The 24,623-nt window shown below is 46.6% G+C and overlaps 1 pseudogene; it reads right to left on the bottom strand.

Annotated features, from left to right (window-relative positions):
• Positions 1-20,009, bottom strand: part of LOC141077977 (uncharacterized) — an 82,594-nt pseudogene extending 62,585 nt beyond the window's left edge.
• Positions 20,010-24,623: the final 4,614 nt, after the last annotated feature.

The following is a 24,623-nucleotide window of genomic DNA, read 5'->3' as shown; positions in this document are numbered from 1 at the left end:
TGTGTACTTGCAAGTATCCCCCTCCCGTTTCTTCGTTTTTCTTTTTCTATCTTTTATTTGGCAACCATGGCGGCAAAAGGAGAACCTTGGTACAACCGGCAGACAAAGGAAGTTCTTGCTGGGTTATGCACGTACCAAGGCCTTGACGCCACGAACAAAAACAGAGCTCAAATGATCGCGGCTCTAGTGCAGCTGGACAACGACCAGAATCCAGCGAGCGCAGAAGTTGGCCCAAGTGGCAATGGGGCTGCAGCAGAGGCTCCACTCATGAGCGCGGGCCCCACATTCAATCAGAGCACGCTGGACCCCTACCTGCAAGTGGCCTTGGACGCACTCCCTGCCGAAGACCGTGACGGACGTCTGCAGCTGATCCAGCAAGCTCGAGAGAGAGCAGAGCAGCGAGCCGAGCACCAAGCGGAGGCTGAGAGAGCCGAGCGCCAAGCTCAGAGGGCCCATGAGCTGGAGATGCTCCAGCGGGGGTGGAATGCCCCCACAGCCCGAACCAGTGAGCCCAGCAGCGTCCAGACTCCTAAACCCCGGACAGAGCATTTTCCCGTGATGGAAAAGGACGGGGACTTGGACACGTTTCTGCGAGCCTTTGAGAAAGCCTGCAGACAGTACCAGCTGCCTAGAGACCAATGGGCAAGGTACTTGACCCCAGGGCTAAAAGGCAAAGCCCTGGAGGCATTTGCTTCTCTTCCGCCAGAAGCCGATGACGACTATGACGCCATAAAGCAGGCGCTGATCGCCAAATACCGGCTGACACCTGAGGTATACCGAAAGAAGTTCCGACACCTCCAACGTGGCCCACACGATAGCTACAGTGATGTGGTGCAAGGACTCAGGACCCACTTTGACCAGTGGATCCATGGACTGTCCGTTGAATCCTTTGAGCAGCTACGGGACCTGATGATCAAAGACCAGTTCCTGCATCTCTGCCCAGCTGAGGTCCAACAGTTCATCCTGGACCGCGAACCAACGAACGCGGACAAAGCGGCGCAGATCGCTGACAACTAGGAGGCCAACCGGAAGCCCGAGACGCGGAGGCCAGTCACCACCAGCTGGAGAGGGGGTAAGCCGGCAACCAACCCCAGTGCCCCAGCTAGCCGTCCCTCCGGAGGCCCTGTCCCTGTTGCCAACAACAGGCCGGCTACTGACAGTCGCCTGTGTCACCACTGCAAGCGGCCTGGTCACTTCTCTTACACCTGTCCGGATAGGCCGAAGAACCCCCCAGCCAAGGCCCCCGGGCCCAACGCCTCTGTTCTTTTGGTGGGAGGTGTGGTTGGGAGGGCTAACGACAACGTTCAACCTGTTCAGGTGGGGGCCCGTCTTGCTACAGGCCTCAAGGACACCGGGGCTGAACGAACCCTCATCCGTCCTGGACTGGCGGCCCCTGAAGAGTTTGTCGAAGGGAAAACCCTGACTGTCACTGGGATTGGAGGCAACCGTTGTCCCTTGCCAGTGGCCCGGGTTTATCTCGATTGGGGTGCTGGGAGCGGGTTGAGGGAGGTGGGAGTGTCTGAAAACCTGCCCACTGATGTTTTATTGGGGACTGACTTGGGGAGGATGGTTGCATACTATGTCCCTGACACCCCTCCCCAAACTGATAATAAGGGTAACGTTAACCCTGATGATGATGATGAGGGGAAACTGAATGTGTTACCTGCTAATGCCTTGATGAGTATTGATGCAACTAACAACCATTCTTTCCCCAGGTATGATGCTGATGTGAATGTGAAGGATGATGATGATGTTGATGTATCTGTGCCGACTGAACCCGTTAACCCTTTCTTTGAAGCGGTAGATGTGTCCACAGGTACCGAAGTGCTCAGCCCCGTCACTCTGAGGAGTAAGACGTCTGAGGAACCCCTGGCAGGAGCAAGCAACGGTGCTCAAGGAAATGGGGAGGTGCATGGGGACCATGAGGAAGGTAATGCCATGCAGCTGACCAGTGCCACCGAGGAAGGTAGCTGGCCCATAAGTAGCACTGCTCCTGAAGTGTTGGGGGTGGATGGGGAGGTAGAGCCCAGGGCAGCACCGGCTGGTGGGTCTGTAGAAATCCCCAGGGAGACAGCATACATAGCAGCTGTCACACGCAGTCAGAGTGCCCAGATCGCAGGTAACACACTGTCTTCTGGATCCTCTGCTGCTACAGGAGAGACTGAACCAGAGGTGAACCCAGAGCCGGTTCCAGGGGGTCCCAGTAAAGAGGGGACCCTGACCTCACTTCTGGCAGCCTCCAGCATGGAGTTCCAGGCTGCTCTGCACTCAGATGCCAGCCTGGAGAAATTGAGAGGTCTCGCCGAGACGCACACCTCCGAGTCTGTTAAGGAGAGGGTGTTCTGGGAGCGAGGAAGGTTGTACCGGGAGACAGTACCCGGAGATCCTAAAAAGGAGTGGTTGAGGGAAAGACAGCTGGTCGTCCCCTATCAGTTCAGAACTGAGTTGTTGCGGATTGCCCATGAGATTCCACTCGCTGAACACTTGGGGATCGGCAAAACAAAGGCACGGCTGTCTCAACACTTCTATTGGCCCAAGATGGGGACAGATGTAACACACTACTGCCGCTCCTGTGCCACCTGTCAAAAAGTGGTTAAGGCGGGGCCTGCTCTTAAGGCTCCCCTTATTCCTTTGCCGGTGATAGAGGAGCCTTTCCAGAGAATCGCGGTGGACATTGTAGGACCGCTGTCCGTCCCCAGCAGCTCCGGAAAGCGATACATTCTCACCGTGGTAGACTACGCTACTCGGTACCCAGAGGCAGTAGCTCTGTCTTCAACCAGGGCAGATAAGGTGGCTGACGCTCTGGTGACCATCTTTTCAAGGGTAGGATTTCCCAGGGAGATGCTTACCGATCAAGGGCCCCAATTCATGTCTCGCCTAATGGAGGCTCTCTGTGAGAAAATGCAGGTGACGCACCTGGTATTGAGTCCGTATCACCCACAGACTTATAGTTTGTGTGAACGTTTCAACGGTACCCTCAAACAGATGCTCCGCATACTGGTTGAGACCCAAGGGCGCGACTGGGAGCGGTACCTCCCACACCTGCTGTTCGCTTACAGAGAAGTTCCGCAGGCCTCGACCGGGTTCTCCCCCTTCGAGCTCCTGTAAAGCAGGCGAGTTCGGGGACCCCTTGGGTTGATAAGAGAATCCTGGGAAGATGAGCCAAACCCCACAGAAGTGTCCATCGTGGATTATGTCATGCGCTTTCGTGACAAGATGCAGACCTTGACGCAGTTGGTGCATGACGCAGGCTCAGGCTGACCAGAAGTGCTGGTACGACCAGAACGCCCAGGAGCGGACCTTCCAGGTGGGTCAAAAGGTGTGGGTGCTGGTCCCTGTACCAACGGATAAGCTTCAGGCAGCCTGGGAAGGCCCGTACGTCGTTCACCAACAGCTCAACCCGGTCACATACGTGGTCACGCTTGACCATGCTCGGGGTAGGCGCAAGGCCTTTCACGTCAACATGCTGAAGGCGCACTACGAACGTGAAGCTTGCGTCCTACCGGTCTGCAATCTGCCAGAGGATGGGGAGGAAGATCCCCTCCTGGACATGCTGGCTCAGGCCAAGGCCGATGGGTCCATTGAGGACATGGAGATAAGTGGTTTGCTAACCGTACCCCAGCGGTTGCAGTTGATGGCCACCCTGGAACCCTTCCGGGTCGTGTTCACCAACCAACCAGGGAGGACGGAGTTAGCGGTTCATGAAGTGGACACCGGGAATCACGCCCCATTACGGCGAACACCTTATCGGATCTCTGAGACGGTGCAACAAGTCATGCGCCAAGAGATCGATGAGATGTTAAGGCTGGGGGTGATTCGACGGTCAAAAAAGCGCGTGGGCTTCACCTGTAGTCCTCGTGCCTAAAAAGGATCAAACCACCAGGTTCTGCGTGGACTACAGGGGGCTCAACGCCATCACAACCTCTGATGCCCACCCGATGCCGCGCGTCGAGGATCTGCTCGAGCGGTTGACAAACGCCAACTACATATCCATCATGCATTTGAGTCGGGGATACTGGCAGATTCCCCTGAGCCCGGAGGCGCAGGAGAAATCCGACTTTATCACCCCCTTTGGACTGTACGAGTCCACAGTCATGCCCTTCTGCATGAAGAATGCCCCTGCCACTTTCCAGCGGATGGTCAACCACCTGCTTCGGGGACTGGAGGAGTACGCGGTGGCGTACTTAGACGATATTGCCGTCTTCAGTTCCACCTGGGAGGAACACCTTCAGCACCTCCAGGAGGTGCTCAAGCGTCTTCACCAGGCAGGCCTGACCATCAAGCCGGGGAAGTGCCAGATAGGCATGCGCAAGGTCCACTACCTGGGGCACCGGGTAGGCGGGGGTTCCATGAGTCCGGAGCCAGAAAAAGTGGACGCAATCGTGTCCTGGCCCACCCCCAGGACCAAGAAACAGGTGAAGTCCTTCTTGGGCACTGCAGGGTACTATAGGCGGTTCGTACAGGATTATAGCGCCCTTGCCAAACCCTTGACTGACCTCACCAAGCAGAGGCTACCCCAAACAGTCAACTGGACAGATGACTGTGAGGCGGCTTTCCAAGCTTTGAAAGCAGCCCTGTGCAACTCTCCAGTGTTGAGAGCAGTCGACAGCAGTCGCCCGTTTCTGGTACAGACCAACGCCAGCGAGTTTGGCCTCGGTGCTGTGCTTAGCCAGGTCGATTCGGGGGACCAAGAGCACCCCGTGTTGTATCTGAGCCGGAAACTTTTGCCGAGGGAAGTGGCATACTCGACCATCGAGAAGGAGTGTCTGGCCATGGTGTGGGCACTGCAGTGTTTGCAGCCCTACCTGTACGGGCGCGCCTTCACGGTGGTAACTGACCCCAACCCTCTGAGCTGGTTGCACACAGTGTCCGGAACCAATGGAAGATTGCTCCGCTGGAGCCTTGCCCTTCAACAGTACGACTTCACTGTAAAACACAGGAAGGGCAGTGAAAACGGCAATGCCGATTGATTGTCCCGCCGGGGCGAACCCGCTGAGGTGCGCATGGCCAATTACCGAGAGGTAATGCCTCCTTAGCGCCCTCTTAAGGGGGGAGGTGTGATGTACAATGTCTGCAAGATATGTTTTCTGTTGCAATGTGCTAAAAAATCCTCCATTTTGTAAGAAGCTGCATGCCAGTGTCTCAGTTACATTGCACACTGCAGCAGCTTCCCTTCCCTTCCCCCCAGGTGTTATCCATCAAACTTCCTGCCACACCATTTGGCTTCTCTCAGCCTCAGCTGAAAGAGGGAAAAAAAGTGCGGGAAAGGAAAAAGGTCTTTGGTTGAAATAAAGGTTAGCAGTAAACCTTTAAGAGCCTGCCCTGCGAAAACCGTACAACATAGAGATATAATAACCATATCTCTGTGATCCGAGTGGTCCCAGCTCCGCTACAGTGTCACTTCCCAAGTCCTAATATGTCGAGAACCTGAGATATGATTTGCGCCCAAATGGACGGTCATATCGCATAGATGTTTGAGGTTTTCTTGATAGGCTCATTACGCTGGGAAACATGATACCACTGATGAGTCCATACCAGCTTCTCCCATAAAGTTATAGCTAATCTAAGTTTTGTAGCCAAAACATAACTTGGAAGAGAGAGGTGGGATCAACCCAGAATGCATCTCTCCGTGATGTCACATAGGAAAGTCTATAAGGCATTCCCTGGCAAAACCAGCTGAGAAGAGCTCCAATCCTTGTGCTGAGCAGAACCCAGATGAGTGGAGACGTGCAGCTCCGCCTCCACCCCCCTTAAAGCCACATGGGATGCCTAACAACAATTGACTAAATGTGAGTGTACCTTCTTCTTTCATCCACTTTGCTTTATACTTGTCTGATGTACATATTTTATGTCTCAATTTTATAGCAACTTTTATCTGTAATCACTGTCCTCTTTCGGAAAATAAATGATATAATTATTTAGATCTGTCTCCATGCTCTAAGAATCGAACTATACGCCTTTGATAGATAATCGCTACTAATTCAAGGGGTTTGCCATGGACCCTCTTAATTTAACACTGTGAATTAAGTAACCGTGACTGGTGGCAGCGCGTTGTGTACGGCTATTGCGGCTTGCTGGCAGTTTAGAAGGGTCTTATATTGCTGAATAAGCAGCTGCGGCCACAGCATTGATAATTCTCTTACTGCAGAAGCCTGATTGCCGGTTCACAACAGGCAGCCCGTCCGGCGACTAATTATCCTAGGTGCAGTTCCCTGACTGACCTGAGGGTAAGGGGGGGCGCCGGAGAGCTGCGAGTTCCAAAGTGGAACTGAGAAAGTGGGATATACATAAATCCCCGCAGTACTTGGAAGATTGATAGCAGTGGTGGGGCATCCAAATTAAACTCCCCCTGCGGCAAATTGTAGAGCGAGAGTAGCTTGCTGGATATTTTGGTCACATGGTGCCAGTGGTGGGATAACTAAGATAAGCCCCAACTGTGCCTGTGATAGCCGTGTGCCGGCAGTGTGTCTCGTCCCTCCGTCCGCTGATACACCCGTGTCAGTGGTGGGACTGTGACATAGTGGTGACACAGGGTCCGCTGTCCGTCGCATTTTGGTGGCAGCGGGACCCCCGTCAGTCGCCCGTAAGTGGACGAACGGCCGTGGGCTGTTCGTCACACTCTCCATCTACCTGATGATCCTGAGGAGCACTGGGATCTTCTTGGTTACAGTCCTGTGGAAGAAGAGGACGGGGACATCTCTCTGGTGTTGTCCTCTTACTGGATAGATCTGGAGGAAACACATACAGGGACTGAATTCATTCTCTACATACAGATAATTATAGGCCGTGTGAATTTAGTCCTGTCTATTACCTGGAGATGTGAGGGGCTGGGGAACCTCCATTATGACGTTCTTGTACAGATCGTTGTGTTCTTCTAAATACTCCCACTCCTCCATGGAGAAATAGACGGCGACATCCTGACACCTTATAGGAACCTGACACATACAATGATACCATCATCCCCTCGATCCCTTCATAGTGTTACTGTATAATGTCCCAGAATTCCCAGCAGTGTCACCTCTCCAGTCAGCAGCTCAATCATCTTGTAGATGAGTTCTAGGATCTTCTGGTCATTGATGTCCTCATGTATCAGGGGGTGAGGTGGAGGCCCTGTGATTGGGCTCAGGGGTCTTCCCCATCCCTCAGACACAGGGTCCTGACAGCGATCACTAGAGGTCTTCTTCATCACTGTGTAATCCTGGTTATGGAGAGACACATTAATAAATCTCACTCCAGACATTCCCAGAGTCCTCACCTCTCCAGTTCTGTCCATCTGTTATTCCTATAGATAAGAATGATGGAATGTGACGTCATCAGAATCTCTCACCTCTCCAGTGAGACGGAAGAGGATCTCTAGGGTGAGGTGTAATATCCTCTCCGCCATCTTGTCTCTGTCCATATCCATCCTTGATGGGTAAATCAGGAAAATTCTCTTCTGTAGAAGATCTTCACCGAGAGGATCCGATATTGTAGAGACCTGAATGAAAAGAAGATGATCCGATGTAACATCATAAGAATCCTGTGTAATAATACAAGTACTGGAGATAATAAGGGAAACATATGAGATTTATTATTTTACGGGGTTTAGTTTTCTTCCCTGACATCTACTAATTAATCTTTAATTAAAAATTAAAGATGTGTCTGACAGGATATCAGGACTCTTCAGACCTACAGATGACTACCCATTCCTGCTACTACATGTGGGGACAAATGACACCACAAGAAACGACCTGGAAACCATCTGCAGAGACTTTGAAGACTTAGGCAAGAAAGTGAAAGAACTGGGAGCGCAGGTGGTCTTCTCTTCCATCCTCCCAGTGGATGGCCATGGAACAAGGAGGTGGAATAAGATTCTGCAGGTGAACAACTGGCTACGTCAATGGTGCCGTCAGCAACGGTGTAGATTTATGGATCACGGAGTGAAATACCTCTATGATGGACTACTTGCTAGAGATGGGGTGCACCTTACGAAGACTGGAAAGCATGTATTTGGAAGTCGCCTTGCTACACTTGTAGGGAGAGCTTTAAACTAGAACAACATGGGAAGGGAAGCAAAAGATCAGAAAAAGCCATACACCTGACAAATGCTATTGAGAACTCTGCTATTAGAAGTGGAAAGGAAGAACAAAGACAAAAGAATCTAATTAATAAAAATATTGGAGAAAGAGAAACCTATCACAAACTAAAATGTTTCTATACTAATGCACAAAGCATGGGCAACAAACAAGGAGAATTGGAACTACTAACACAGGAAAAGAAATATGATGTCATTGGAATCACTGAAACTTGGTGGGACAATACACATGATTGGAATACAAGACTAGAAGGATACAACTTATTTGCAAGAAACAGACTTGATAAACGAGGAGGAGGTGTCGCATTGTTTGTTAGAAACGCGTATATCTGCACAGAGATTGAAGCTTCAGAGACTGGGAGTTCTGTGGAAACTGTTTGGGTAAGAAAACAAGGACAGAACAATGGAAAGGACACCATTGTAGGCATTTACTACAGGCCGCCTGTGCAAGCCGAAGATATAGATGAAGTCTTTATGCATCAAATGGCCAAGTTCTCCAAAAAATATGACATAGTTGTCATGGGAGATTTCAACTATCCAGACATTTGTTGGGAATCTCTCTCAGGCAAAACTAACAGGTCAAGGAAATTCTTATCCTCTCTTGCTGACAACTTTATCTCCCAAAAGGTAGGGGAGAAAACAAGGGGAACTGCTACCTTGGATCTAATTCTTATAAACAGGGAGGAAATGGTTGAGGAGGTAAAAGTGGCTGGGACCCTAGGAGGTAGCGACCATGCTATTTTAGAATTTTGGATAACTAGAGGAGGAAGACCTGTGAAGACTCAGACGTCAAGGTTAGATTTCAGAAAGGCAGATTTTAAGGGATTCAGAAAGAGAATTAGAGGGATCCAATGGCTGGATATCCTTAAAGACAAAAATGTCCAGGAAGGATGGGAAATCTTGAAAAATGAAATTCTCAAAGCACAATTGTTAACAATTCCGAAAAGAGGGAAGAATAGGAAGCATTTAAGGAAGCCAGGATGGATGAACACAGAACTTAAGCACATGCTAAAAAGGAAGAAAAAAATGTTTATAAAATGGAAAGAGGGAGGCATATCTAAAGAAGAATATAATGCTGTCTGCAGAACCTGCAGGGCACAAATCAGATTACTAAAGCCGACAATGAATTGAGGCTTGCAAGAGACGTCAAAAGCAATAATAAAGGATTTTGGGGATATGTCAAAAGTAAAAGAAGTCAAAGATGCTATAGGATTTTTACAGGATAAAAATGATGAAATGGTAAGACAGGATGTTGAGAAGGCCGAACTTTTAAATTCCTATTTTGCATCTGTTTTCTCTCAGAAAGGAAATGTAACATCAACTGTTCTTCACTGTCCTATTAAGGGAATAGAAGAATCCAGGATATCTATAAACAGAAAGATAGTGAGGAAACACTTAGCTAACCTAAATGAATTCAAGTCTCCAGGTCCAGATGAATTACACCCCAGAGTACTGAAGGAGATAGCAGAAGAAATTTTTGAACCCCTCTCCATAATCTTTCAAAATTCTTGGAGAACAGGAGAAGTCCCAGAAGACTGGAGAAGAGCAAATGTTGTTCCTATCTTCAAAAAGGGGAAGAAGGTGGACCCAGGCAACTATAGGCCGGTGAGTCTGACTTCTATACCAGGAAAGATCTTTGAACAAATTATTAAACAACATGTATGTCAGTACCTGGATAAGAATGAAGTGATTAAACAGAGTCAGCATGGGTTTGTAACTAATAAGTCATGTCAGACTAACTTAATTTCCTTCTATGATGGAATCACTGATTGGGTGAATCAAGGAAATGCTGTAGATATAGTATATCTTGACTTCAGCAAAGCATTTGACAAAGTATCTCATACAATCCTTATTGAAAAAATGACTAAGTATGGAATGGACAAGGCAACTGTTAGGTGGATTCATAACTGGCTTAGTGATCGGACCCAAAGAGTGGTCGTAAATGGCTGCACATCCAGTTGGAAGAATGTCTCAAGTGGGGTACCACAGGGCTCTGTCCTGGGCCCTGTATTGTTCAACATCTTTATCAACGATTTTGATGAAGGAATTGAGAGTAAACTGATTAAATTTGCTGATGACACAAAGCTAGGAGGGATAGCTAATACTAGAGAAGAGAGAGAGGATTCAAAAAGATTTAAATAAACTGGAGAAGTGGGCAGCAACTAACAGAATGGTTTTTAACAGGGAAAAATGCAAAGTACTACATCTGGGCAATAAAAATGAAAAAAGCATATACAGAATGGGAGGCATAGGCCTAAGCAACAGCACATGTGAAAAAGACTTGGGTATACTAATAGATCACAGACTGAATATGAGTCAACAGTGTGATGCAGCAGCAAAAAAGGCAAATGCAATTCTAGGATGTAGTAACAGAAGCATACAGTCTAGATCACGTGAAGTCATTATTTCCCTCTACTCCTCTTTGGTCAGACCTCATCTGGAATATTGTGCCCAGTTTTGGGCACCACATTTTAAAAAAGACATCAACAAACTGGAGCAAGTTCAGAAAAGAGCAACCAGAATGGTGACCGGACTGCAAACCTTGTCTTATGAGGAAAGGTTGCAGGATTTGAGATTGTTTAGTTTGCAAAAGAGAAGACTGAGAGGAGACTTAATAGCTGTCTACAAATATCTAAAGGGCTGTAACATTGTAGAAGGATCAACTTTATTCTCATTTGCACAAGGAAAGACTAGAAGCAATGGGATGAAACTGAATGGGAAGAGACACAGATTAGATATTAGAAAAAACTTTTTGACAGTTAGAGTGATCAATGAATGGAACAAGCTGCCACGAGAAGTGGTGAGTTCTCCTTCAATGGAAGACTTCAAACAGAGGCTGGACAGACATCTGACTGGGATGATTTAGCGAATCCTGCTTTGAGCAGGGGGTTGGACCAGATGGCCCAGGAGGTCCCTTCCAACTCTACCATTCTATGATTCTATACTAATAAAACCTATATATTTAGGCCACAGACAAGCGGTTTCCTCCTCGGAGTCGGCAGCTGAACACGTTCCTCATAGACTCATCTTCCATAACGCTAATTCTCGTCTCATTACCGACACTGGAATCGGCATTAGCAATACTGCAGGAGATATTCATTACACGTGACATGAGAAATAACTCCTTCATGATGAGGATGACATCTTCATCTTCTACTACGGCTCTAGAGACAGATGTGGCCAGAGTCGGTCACTGCCTCCATCCCCACCGGCCGTCTATATGAAGGTTTCCCGTCTTCCCCGCACTGGAATCTTCTATCACGTTAGATCTCAGCTCTGAGTCACACACAGAAGTTTGAGGCTTTTAGAAAAGATTTTTTGTTTCCTAAGAAGGTGTGACAGAGTTTGGCTGAATGCCCCCCGCCCCCAAGTACTCGATAGCATGGGGCGGCCTAGTTACTGCGATACTTACATGCCTAATAATGGGGTCTGGGCTGCAATGTATGAAGGTCTATTAGGCCGGGCCAGAGGCAGCGTTCAATAAGTTACCTTATAACGCCTCCATACACATTAGGCTAAAGTTCCATGAAAGCACTGATTTTGGGGGGTTTGGCCGACCATATAATGTATTTGGGGGCCTCCCGACAGATGATGTCAGGGCAGAGAAGGATCCGGCATCCTGAATTTCAGAGGATAATCCGTTTGTTCTTCCTGTAGATAATCCTCCTCTAGAGGAGTCTGGAGGCGACTCTCTCATACAGACCACAGGAAAGCTGGAATATTTGTGTGTATGGGGGAGTCGGGAGAGATCGCCGTCTGCCAAATGACCGTTCAGCCAACTCTGATCTCATGTGTATGGGGCCGTTAGTATTACACTGACAGGCAGTGATGATACACGGCACTACAGTAGTACAGGGCATCACCGGAGCCATCAGATGCTTGTATGTTGTATGATCGCACTGATCAGAGGGGTTTAAAAAAGGTTTAAAGTGGAAAAAAATCACAGTTTCAGCAACAAGAAATATCCATCACTATTTGGAAAGCAGAGTCACTGCACAATGTTAGTTACATCACGTCCATAACTACTTTATTACACTCTATTATCCTGTACACAGTGGAGTAGATAGAAATCACAGATCCCACAGCAATAGCTGGAATTGGACCCTCCAACACAAAGAAAAAAAATCTCTCTATCTATATACCCTGTTTAAAAAATAAAGGGAACACTTAAATAACAGAATATAACTCCAAATAAATCAAACTTCTGTGAAATCAAACTGTCCACTTAGGAAGCAACACTGATTGACAATCAATTTCACATGCTGCTGTGCAAATGGAATAGACAACAGATGGAAATTATTGGCAATTATCAAGACACCCTCAATAAAGGAGTGGTTCTGCAGGTGGGGACCACAGACCACATCTCAGTACCAATGCTTTCTGGCTGATGTTTTGGTCACTTTTGAATGTTGGTTGTGCTTTCACAGTTGTGGTAGCATGAGACGGACTCTACAACCCACACAAGTGGCTCAGGTAGTGCAGCTCATCCAGGATGGCACATCAGTGCGAGCTGTGGCAAGAAGGTTTACTGTGTCTGTCAGCGTAGTGTCCAGAGGCTGGAGGTGCTACCAGGCGACAGGCCTGTACAACAGGAGATGTGGAGGGGGCCGTATGAGGGCAACAACCCAGCAGCAGGACCGCTACCTCCACCTTTGTGCAAGGAGGAACAGGAGGAGCACTGCCAGAGCCCTGCAAAATGATCTTCAGCAGGCCACAAATGTGCATGTCTGCACAAACGGTTAGAAACTGACTCCATGAGGACGGTCTGAGGGCCCGACGTTCACAGATGGGGGTTGTGCTCACAGCCTAACACTGTACAGGACGCTTGGCATTTGCCACAGAACACCAGGATTGGCAAATTCATCACTGGCGCCCTGTGCTCTTCACAGATGGAAGCAGGTTCACACTGAGCACATGTGACAGACGTGACAGAGTCTGGAGACGCCGTGGAGAGCGATCTGCTGCCTGCAACATCCTTCAGCATGACGGGTTTGGTAGTGGTCAGTAATGGTGCGGGGTGGCATTTCTTTGGAGGCCGCACGATGTTGGGCTGTGAGCACAACCCCCATGGAGACACAATTGTGCCTTTACCTGGAGATAAATTCCCAGTGGGGGCAATTTCCAAAATGCAATAACTTAAGTGGGGAATTCAGCTCTTTTTGCACTTAAGGGATCTGTATATGGAGTCTACAAACTACAGTGGGGAAAATAAGGATTTGTTACGCTGACAATTTTGGGGCTAAAGTCACATTTTCGTGAGGAAAAAAGTAAAATTGTCATTTTTTCCTTCCACATTGATTAAATTCCTGTCACACTGTCCGAATTCAGATATTGTCCTGGTCAGAAAGGAGAATACAGGGAGCGAAAGGGTTAATAGGACTCACAGGAGGAAGCGGCCAAGAAAGCAGAAGATCCAGGAGTGTCCGCCACATATATGACTGCTCTGTGCACAGGACCTGTGATGAGGTCACAGGAGGGGAGGAGTCAGGGGTCACATGATCAGGGGCCTCAGTGTGTGCAGGACTCAGTGTGCTGGAGCGCTCCCGATAATCAGCTGCGTGTGTCGCGCTGTGTGATAGTCACAGCACCTGCATGGAGGGCGACACATGCAGCTGATTATCGGGAGCGCTCCAGGGATCCGGGGTCCCGATGCAGCTATTCGGTAAGCGATATTAGCCAATAACAACTTCTCCGACGATATTCGCTCATCTCTAGTAATAACAGCTCAAAGAAATTCACCAAACTTTTCATTAAGTTTAATAGTAAGACCCTATTAAATATTGAGCACCAGCGGGACGAAGCATTGACAGCGGCATGTAAAAGTGTGGGCGCCCCGGGTCAAAATGACCGTTATTGTGAGCAGTAGTAAGATGAAGATGAAATGATCTCTAAAAGGCCGAACCTCTAAGATCACACATGGCCTTTGTATTTTAGGCAAAAATAATAATAAAAAAAATATATATATATATATATATATAAATATATATATATGGACTTTTTAAAATTTCATAATTGCAAAAAGGAAAAAGGGGCGATGCAAAACTTTGGGCACCCTTGGAGATTTGTGTACTGAGATAATTTTGATCAAAGTTTCACACCTTAATTAGCTTGTTAGGGTTATGGTGAGATCACATGGTGACCAGGAGCTACAGTCTGAGGAAAGGGCTAAAAAGCCTTCACTAGACCCCTGTACAGCTGTATAATGAGGCCCAGGCTTTATAGTGAAGGGACAGGAGTGAGGGCCTGATCCCAGGAGCTACAGTCTGAGGAAAGGAGTAAAGAGTCCTTACTAGACCCCTGTACAGCTGTATAATGAGGCCCAGGCTTTATAGTGAAGGGACAGGAGTGAGGGCCTGATCCCAGGAGCTACAGTCTGAGGAAAGGAGTAAAGAGCCTTCACTAGACCCCTGTACAGCTGTATAATGAGGCCCAGGCTTTATAGTGAAGAGACAGGAGTGAGGGCCTGTTCCCAGGAGCTACAGTCTGAGGAAAGGGCTAAAAAGCCTTCACTAGACCCCTGTACAGCTGTATAATGAGGCCCAGGCTTTATAGTGAAGGGACAGGATTGAGGGCCTGTTCCCAGGAGCTACAGTCTGAGGAAAGGACTAAAAAGCCTTCACTAGACCCCTGTACAGCTCTATAATGAGGCCAGGCTTTATAGTGAAGTGATAGGAATGAGGGCCTGTTCCCAGGAGCTTCAGTCTGAGGAAAGGAGTAAAGAGCCTTCACTAGACCCCTGTACAGCTGTATAATGAGGCCCAGGCTTTATAGTGAAGGGTCAGGAGTGAGGGCCTGTTCCCAGGAGCTACAGTCTGAGGAAAGGGCTAAAAAGCCTTCACTAGACCCCTGTACAGCTGTATAATGAGGCCCAGGCTTTATAGTGAAGGGACAGGAGTGAGGGCCTGTTCCCAGGAGCTACAGTCTGAGGAAAGGGCTAAAAAGCCTTCACTAGACCCCTGTACAGCTGTATAATGAGGCTCAGGCTTTATAGTGAAGGGACAGGAGTGAGGGCCTGATCCCAGGAGCTTCAGTCTGAGGAAAGGGCTAAAAAGCCTTCACTAGACCCTTGTACAGCTGTATAATGAGGCCCAGGCTTTATAGTGAAGGGACAGTCATGAGGGCCTGTTCCCAGGAGCTACAGTCTGAGGAAAGGGCTAAAAAGCCTTCACTAGACCCCTGTACAGCTGTATAATGAGGCCCAGGCTTTATAGTGAAGGGACAGGAGTGAGGGCCTGTGCCCAGGAGCTACAGTCTGAGGAAAGGGCTAACAAGCCTTCACTAGACCCCTGTACAGCTGTATAATGAGGCCCAGGCTTTATAGTGAAGGGACAGGAGTGAGGGCCTGATCCCAGGAGCTACAGTCTGAGGAAAGGAGTAAAGAGCCTTCACTAGACCCCTGTACAGCTGTATAATGAGGCCCAGGCTTTATAGTGAAGGGTCAGGAGGGAGGGCCTGATCCCAGGAGCTTCAGTCTGAGGAAAGGGCTAAAAAGCCTTCACTAGACCCCTGTACAGCCGTATAATGAGGCCCAGGCTTTATAGTGAAGGGACAGGAGTGAGGGCCTGTCCCCAGGAGCTACAGTCTGAGGAAAGTGCTAAAAAGCCTTCACTAGACCCCTGTACAGCTGTATAATGAGGCCCAGGCATTATAGTGAAGTGACAGGAGTGAGGGCCTGTTCCCAGGAGCTACAGACTGAGGAAAGGGCTAAAAAGCCTTCACTAGACCCCTGTACAGCTGTATAGCGAGGCCAAGGCTTTATAGTGAAGAGACAGGAGTGAGGGCCTGTTCCCAGGAGCTACAGTCTGAGGAAAGGACTAAAAAGCCTTCACTAGACCCCTGTACAGCTGTATAATGAGGCACAGGCTTTATAGTGAAGGGACAGGAGTGAGAAAAGTGGGGGAAGGAGCCAGAAGAGCCGGACTGCCCATCACTAACCTGCAGAGCCGCACTCCACATATATGGCTGCTCTGTGCACAGGACCTGTGATGAGGTCACAGGAGGGGAGGAGTCAGGGGTCACATGATCTCCGGAGTGAAGACGCTCCATGGAGCCTCCTCCTCAGTCAGTGACATTCCCGCCATTATTCGCCCCTCACTACTGGCACAATTACCCCGCGCCGCCTTCTCTACACAGTGTTATGTGTGGAATGTAACGTGTGGTTTCTCTGGAGGGAAATAGACCCCACACATGAGGGAATTCTCCCCGGTTACCGGCCGTCTACTATATGGCGGCATATGATTGTGCTATCGACTCCACACCAGGAGCTAAAATGCCCAAATCTCTAATGTAACCGCTATAAGAGAAGATATAACAAATTTCCCCTAAACTCACACAGCGGAGGAGGCCTCACTTGGAGCAATGTGACTCGCGCACAGAAAATCTATTCCCGGTTCTGTGATTAAGTTAGCGGCCGACAGGAAGAAGAAAGGTCTGAATTACAGCCCAGACTGGAGGAGAAACTGCAGGAGTGAGAATTGGCCAATCAGCGCTCTTCACCCCTATACTTATCTACACAAATACAAGACATGAAATGACAATTAGACGCCATTCTCACCACCAGAACGGAGAGGCGCTAACTTGGAGTAAAGCCGCGTTTTATCACCATGCCAATAAGCCTAATAAGATGCCGCTCGTAAGCTCAGAATGAGAGAGTCACTGCATATAATCTCCTCTATAAAAGACCCTAAGGGTCAGATCTCAGCCCACCCCGATGTCATGTATAGCACTTATAATGAATACTCCCAGAGTTTGTATTCGCCCCACAATCCCCCCCCTCACTACTGGAGTCATTCCTTCACACACTACATCTACCTAACCTGACTGAGTCCGCGGCACAACAACTCCATTTACACATCTCTGAGGAGGAAATAGTTTCACCGATCAAAAAACTAAAAAGAGGAAAGGCCCCGGGGCCGGATAGTCTTACAGCAATATATTATAAAAAATGCAGCGATGTGCTGACACCACATATAAAAACCTCTGTAATTCACTGCTAAATGGCTCACAGCTGCCCCCTGAGCTCTACGTGGCGCATGTAACCGTAATCCCTAATCCTAAGAAAGATCATCTCACAACAAATTATAGACCTATATCCCTCTTATACATTGACTTCAAAATCTTTACATCTATTGTGACTAACAGGATCAATAAAATCCTCCCTCACCTCATCCATCGGGATCAGGTTGGTTTTATACCAGCGCGACAGGCCCCAGATAATATTAGGAGAGCGTTAAATATTATTCATACAACTAACCTACAACGAAAGCGACTTCTCCTGCTTGCATTAGATACTGAGAGGGTTTTCGATTCGGCGTCCTGGACATATCTCTTTACGGTTCTATCGGAAGTCGGATTCTCCCCTAAACTTATAAAGTGCCTCCAATTGTTATATGATAGCCCTATCGCTTATGTAAAACTCCCGTCACCACATCCCCCTCCAATTAATATTCAGAGGGTACCAGGCAGGGCTGTCCTCTATCTCCGGATCTTTTTGCACTTGTAATGGAACCCATTGTGGAAGCAATAAGGAGAGATCAGAATATCCTGGGCCCTGAGAATATGGGAGACCAATATAAAGTCAGCCTCTTTACGGATGATCTCCTGCTAACATTAATAAGTCCCCACACTACACTCCCTCACTTGTTTTCTCTCCTTCACGAATTTGAGAAGATCTCAGGGTCAAAGATTAACAATGATAAATCCGAAGCATTATTTGTAAATTTTCCTAAGAGCAAACTAATATAGCCTCCCATTTTGGGTTTATACACAAAGAACATTATCTAACATATCTGGGTATCAACTTAACAGCCAACAGGTCACCTCTGTTTAGGTGGAATTACATTCCACTGATCCAAAACTTCCAGAGGGACCTGGATAGATGGGCTTCCTCAAAGTTATCCTGGCCCGGCAGAATACATGCATTAAAAATGGTGTCACTGCCTCGCTTCTTATATCTATTTAGGTCCCTCCCAATTATGGTACCAGCCAGAACGTTCACTCAGTTACACTCTGTGATGTCTGTTTGTTTGGCTAGGAAAACAACCCAGAATTGTGCAAAAACTTATGTTCCGTCACAGAAAAGAAGGGGGTTTATCCCTCCCTAATTTTACACTTTATTACAAGTCGGCACAGATTGCTCCATTAATAAGTGCGTGTTCATATCCCAATAGTCCGAGATGGGTTATTCTGGAATCATTTCTCTCCAAACCATTCTCTTTATCAGGCCTAATGTGGACCACAGACCGACTTCCACGGGGGGTTAATGAATGTGGCTCCTTTTACAGTCCACTCGTTGCTTCTTTGGAGGAAAGTCCGGTTTAAATATAACTTACAATCAAGCCCTTCTCCCCTGACAGCTATATTACAAAACCACATGTTCCCGCCAGGCCTTGAGCCACAAATTTTTTCTTGGTGGAAGCTGAAAGGTATTCATATACTAAAAAATTTGTGTCCCCATTTAATATCTTACTTGACAGACAGGAATTTGCTCAAAAATTTGACCCTCCAGTTAGGGAGGTAATGCAATTGAACCAGATCTCCCACTTTGCAAAGCAGATCCTCCCGAGCGGTACTACTCTCAGGGCAAGGACTTTTGAAAATAAATGTCTAAATGACCCTTTGGGCAGGGGAACGATCTCATTGATCTACTATGCTATAAATTCTCCACAAGATGATAAGAAATTGAAGTATATGTTACAGTGGGAGGAGTATTTGGGGTTCGAACAGTCAATTGATGAATGGTATCGTAGCTGTGACACCATATCAGAAGGTAGTCACCAGACTTCCCTTGTGGAGACCTCCTTAAAACTATTGCAGAGTCTATTATGTACCGGAAAAAATTCACAGCATTTTCCCCAATATCTCAGGAGACTGTTTTAGGGGCTGTGGAATATCTGGTGACATGAGACATATTTGGTGGTCTTGTACGGTGGTTTCTGGGCTTTGGGAGAAGGTGAAGCGTCTGATAGCACAGATGTATGGTGGACCGGTTGTTCTGGAACCTTCTACCCTTTTACTGGGAACCAGGCCTTCCCGGCTTCCAAAAAGCTTTCAGAAGCTAGTAAACTACTTATATATGGCCACTAAAATCCACATTGCGGCAAAGTGGAAGTCGCCCTCACTGTCATTATCTATGGTGAAAGAGAAGATGAATGACATTATGTTATATGAAAGAATAGAAGCAACTAGAACCGACAGGTAGGATTCTTTCTTCAGGGTTTGGCATCCCTGGATGGAGCTTCACTCAGATACTCGACTGGATCAGGCACGGAGGCTCTCTCTGTAGCCAATTGAGAACTGGTCACGGCGTGGGATGGGATTCAGATATGATCCTACAATAGTGGGTTGCATAACCGCTTTAATCACCCTGGATTGGTTATTGATGACACCATTATAGATTATTGGATATTGTATAAATAAATCCTTTGTGCCTTTCCCTACCCTGTCTATGTCCTGTCTCCCTTATATTATTTGAAGTTTATTGAATGTGTGGTAAATTGTTAGTTTACGCTCCCTTGCATGGGAGATCATAACTTGGACTTGGTTTAATAAGTTTCTAAATAAAAATTTAGTGAAACCAAAATGCCCAAATCTCATTTATTTCTTCCCTTCCGGAGTCCGACTGAGGCTCATAAACGGCCATGCTCCTCTCCAGTCACCGTGGGGGGTTTGGTAGAAGGATGGAGGGCTGTGCCTGTGAGTCACGGGTCACCTTCCCTATCCTTTACCCCTTATACCTGACCTGTTTATCCAATTATCCTGAGCTAAATGGTTTTACAAACTTACCATGACACACAGGGCCGGTTTTAGGCAAAGTTTAAAAAGGGGTCCAAATGCTGACATATGGCACATCACAGAGGAGCATTTCGGTTGTAGTTGCATGCGCTGAGTTCAGGATGCTAAACAAGCGTGATCGACAATATTGAAATCGTTCCACACTTGTTTCCCGGCCTCTTTACACCGGCTGAGGAATAATGATGGGAACAGAACAATCACTATTAGATGAATCTGTCCCCATACAGTATCATGTTATCAGCAGCATATCTACAGTTTACACCGGCGATGTGCTGCCGAGAACAATGATTTTTCTTCCAGCATAAACAATCCAATCACTCGATGAATAAACAGCATTTTGCTTGTTTAGTATTATACACACCATAGTCCGCCATACATTATAATGTGTACCACAGTCCTCCATATTGTAAAATGCACACCCCATAGTCCTCCATATATTATTATGTGCCCCATAGTCCTCCATATAGTATAATACACTCCCTATAGTCCTCCATACAGTAAAATACACTCCTCAGTCTTCCATATAGTGTTATACACTTCCCATAGTCCTCCATATAGTATAATATACTCATCATAGTCTTCCATATATGAAAATACACTGCTCAGTCCTCCACATAGTATAATACATTCTTCATAGTGCTCCATATAGTATAACGCACCACCATAGTCATCCATGTAGTACAATTCACTTCCCATAGTATAATGCACCCCATAGTTCTTCATATAGTATAATGTATTCCCCCATAGTCCTCGATACAGTATAATGCAGCCCACAAATAGTATAATGCAGTCACCCCATAGAGCATAATTCAACCACCCCACAGAGTATAATGCAGCCACCCCAGAGTATAATGCAGCCACCCCACAGAGTATAATGCAACCACCCCACAGAGTATAATGCAACCACCCCACAGAGTATAATGCAACCACCCCACAGAGTATAATGCAACCACCCCACAGAGTATAATGCAACCACCTCATAGAGTATAATGCAGCCCCCCTCATATAGTATAAAGTAGCCCCCCTCATATAGTACAATGTAGCCCCCCTCATAGGGTATTATGCAATCACCCCTCAGAGTATAATAAATATAATACATCCCCCATAGAAAATAATGTAGACCTGAATAGAATATAATACAGCCTACCTCCCCATAGAATATAATGTAGCCCCAAAGAGTATGATGCAATCCTACCTCATAAAATCTAATACAGCCCCCAATAGAATATAATGTAGCCCCCATAGTATATAACACAGCCTCCCCCATAGAATATAATATACCCCCCAATAATATATAACACAGCCCACATAGTATAGCACAGCCACGTTGTATATAACACAGCCTACATAGTATATAACACAGCCCACATAGTATATAGCACAACCCATATAGTATATAGCACAGCCCATATAGTATATAGCACAGCCCACATAGTACAGTTGTGGCCAAAGGTATTGACACCCCTGCAATTCTGTCAGATAATACTCAGTTTGTTCCCGAAAATGATTGCAAACACAAATTCTTTGTTATTATTATCTTCATTTAATTTGTCTTAAATGAAAAAACACAAAAAGAATTGTCCTAAAGCCAAATTGGATATAATTCCACACCAAACATAAAAAAGAGGGTGGACAAAAGAATTGGCACTGTTCGAAAAATGATGTGATGCTTCTCTAATTTGTGCAATTAACAGCACCTGTAACTTACCTGTGGCACCTAACAGGTGTTGGCAATAACTAAATCACACTTGCAGCAAGTTGACATGGATTAAAGTTGACTCAACCTCTGTCCTGTGTCCTTGTGTGTACCACATTGAGCATGGAGAAAAGAAAGAAGACCAAAGAACTGTCTGAGGACTTGAGAAACCAAATTGTGAGGAAGCATGAGCAATCTCAAGGCTACAAGTCCATCTCCAAAGACCTGAATGTTCCTGTGTCTACCGTGCGCAGTGTCATCAAGAAGTGTAAAGCCCATGGCACTGTGGCTAACCTCCCTAGATATGGACGGAAAAGAAAAATTGACAAGAGATTTCAACGCAAGATTGTGCGGATGTTGGATAAAGAACCTCGACTAACATCCAAACAAGTTCAAGCTGCCCTGCAGTCCGAGGGTACAACAGTGTCAACCCGTACTATCCGTCGGCGTCTGAATGAAAAGGAACTGTATGGTAGGAGACCCAGGAAGACCCCACTTCTTACCCCGAGACATAAAAAAGCCAGGCTGGAGTTTGCCAAAACTTACCTGAAAAAGCCTAAAACGTTTTGGAAGAATGTTCTCTGGTCAGATGAGACAAAAGTAGAGCTTTTTGGGCAAAGGCATCAACATAGAGTTTACAGGAGAAAAAAAGAGGCATTCAAGGAAAAGAACACTGTCCCTACAGTCAAACATGGCGGAGGTTCCCTGATGTTTTGGGGTTGCTTTGCTGCCTCTGGCACTGGACTGCTTGACCGTGTGCATGGCATTATGAAGTCTGAAGACTACCAACAAATTTTGCAGCATAATGTAAAGCCCAGTGTGAGAAATCTGGGTCTCCCTCAGAGGTCATGGGTCTTCCAGCAGGACAATGACCCAAAACACACTTCAGAAAGCACTAGAAAATGGTTTGAGAGGAAGCACTGGAGACTTCTAAGGTGACAAGCAATGAGTCCAGACCTGAATCCCATAGAACACCTGTGGAGAGATCTAAAAATGGCAGTTTGGAGAAGGCACCCTTCAAATATCAGGGACCTGGAGCAGTTTGCCAAAGAAGAATGGTCTAAAATTCCAGCAGAGCATTGTAAGAAACTCATTGATGGTTACCGGAAGCGGTTGGTCGCCGTTATTTTGGCTAAAGGTTGTGCAACCAAGTATTAGGCTGAGGGTGCCAATAATTTTGTCTGGCCCATTTTTGGAGTTTTGTGTGAAATGATCAATGTTTTGCTTTTTGCCTCATTTTCTTTTGTGTTTTTTCATTTAAGACAAATTAAATGAAGATAATAATACCACAGAATTTGTGATTGCAATAATTTTCAGGAAGAAACTGAGTATTATCTGACAGAATTGCAGGGGTGTCAATACTTTTGGCCACAACTGTCTATAACACAGTCCACATAGTATATAACACAGTCCACATAGTATATAACACAGCCCACATAGTATACAGCACAGCCCACACAGTATATAACACAGCCCACGTAGTATATAACACAGTCTACATAGTATATAGCACAGCCCACATAGTATATAGCACAGCCCACATAGTATATAGCACAGCCACATAGTATATAGCACAGTCCACATAGCATATAACACAACCCACATAGTATACAGCATGGCCCACATAGTATATAGCACGGCCCACATAGTATATAGCACGGCCCACATAGTATATAGCACGGCCCACATAGTATATAGCACGGCCCACATAGTATATAGCACGGCCCACATAGTATATAGCACAGCCCACATAGTATATAGCACAGCCCACATAGTATATAGCACAGCCCACATAGTATATAGCACGGCCCACATAGTATATAGCACAGCCCACATAGTATATAGCACAGCCCACATAGTATATAGCACAGCCCACATAGTATATAGCACGGCCCACATAGTATATAGCACAGCCCACATAGTATATAGCACGGCCCACATAGTATATAGCACAGCCCACATAGTATATAGCACAGCCCACATAGTATATAGCACAGCCCACATAGTATATAGCACAGCCCACATAGTATATAACACAGCCCACATAGTATATAGCACGGCCCACATAGTATATAGCACAGCCCACATAGTATATAGCACAGCCCACATAGTATATAGCACGGCCCACATAGTATATAGCACAGCCCACATAGTATATAACACAGCCCACATAGTATATAGCACGGCCCACATAGTATATAGCACAGTCCACATAGCATATAACACAACCCACATAGTATACAGCACAGCCCACATAGTATATAGCACGGCCCACATAGTATATAGCACAGCCCACATAGTATATAGCACAGCCCACATAGTATATAGCACAGCCCACATAGTATATAGCACAGCCCACATAGTATATAGCACAGCCCACATAGTATATTGCACAGCCCACATAGTATATAGCACAGCCCACATAGTATATACCACGGCCCACATAGTATATAGCACAGCCACATAGTATATAGCACAGTCCACATAGTATATAGCACAGCCCACATAGTATATAGCACAGCCCACATAGTATATAGCACGGCCCACATAGTATATAGCACGGCCCACATAGTATATAGCACGGCCCACATAGTATAAAGCACGGCCCACATAGTATATAGCACAGCCCACACAGTATATAGCACGGCCCACATAGTATATAGCACGGCCCACATAGTATATAGCACAGCCCACATAGTATATAACACAGCCCACATAGTATATAACACAGCCCACATAGTATGTAGCACAGCCCACATAGTATGTAGCACAGCCCACATAGTATATAACACAGTCCACATAGTATATAGCACAGCCACATAGTATATAGCACAGCCCACATAGTATATAGCACAGCCCACATAGTATATAACACAACCGACATAGTATATAGCACAGTCCACATAGTATATAGCACAGCCCACATAGTATATAGCACAGCCCACATAGTATATAGCACAGCCCACATAGTATAGCACAGCCCACATAGTATATAGCACGGCCCACATAGTATATAGCACAGCCCACATAGTATATAGCACGGCCCACATAGTATGTATC

Source organism: Dendrobates tinctorius, unplaced genomic scaffold (genome assembly GCF_039654945.1).
Source record: "Dendrobates tinctorius isolate UK_male_01 unplaced genomic scaffold, ASM3965494v1 ptg000485l, whole genome shotgun sequence".
Taxonomy (NCBI): domain Eukaryota; kingdom Metazoa; phylum Chordata; class Amphibia; order Anura; family Dendrobatidae; genus Dendrobates; species Dendrobates tinctorius.
This window is presented reverse-complemented; position numbering and strand designations above follow the sequence as displayed.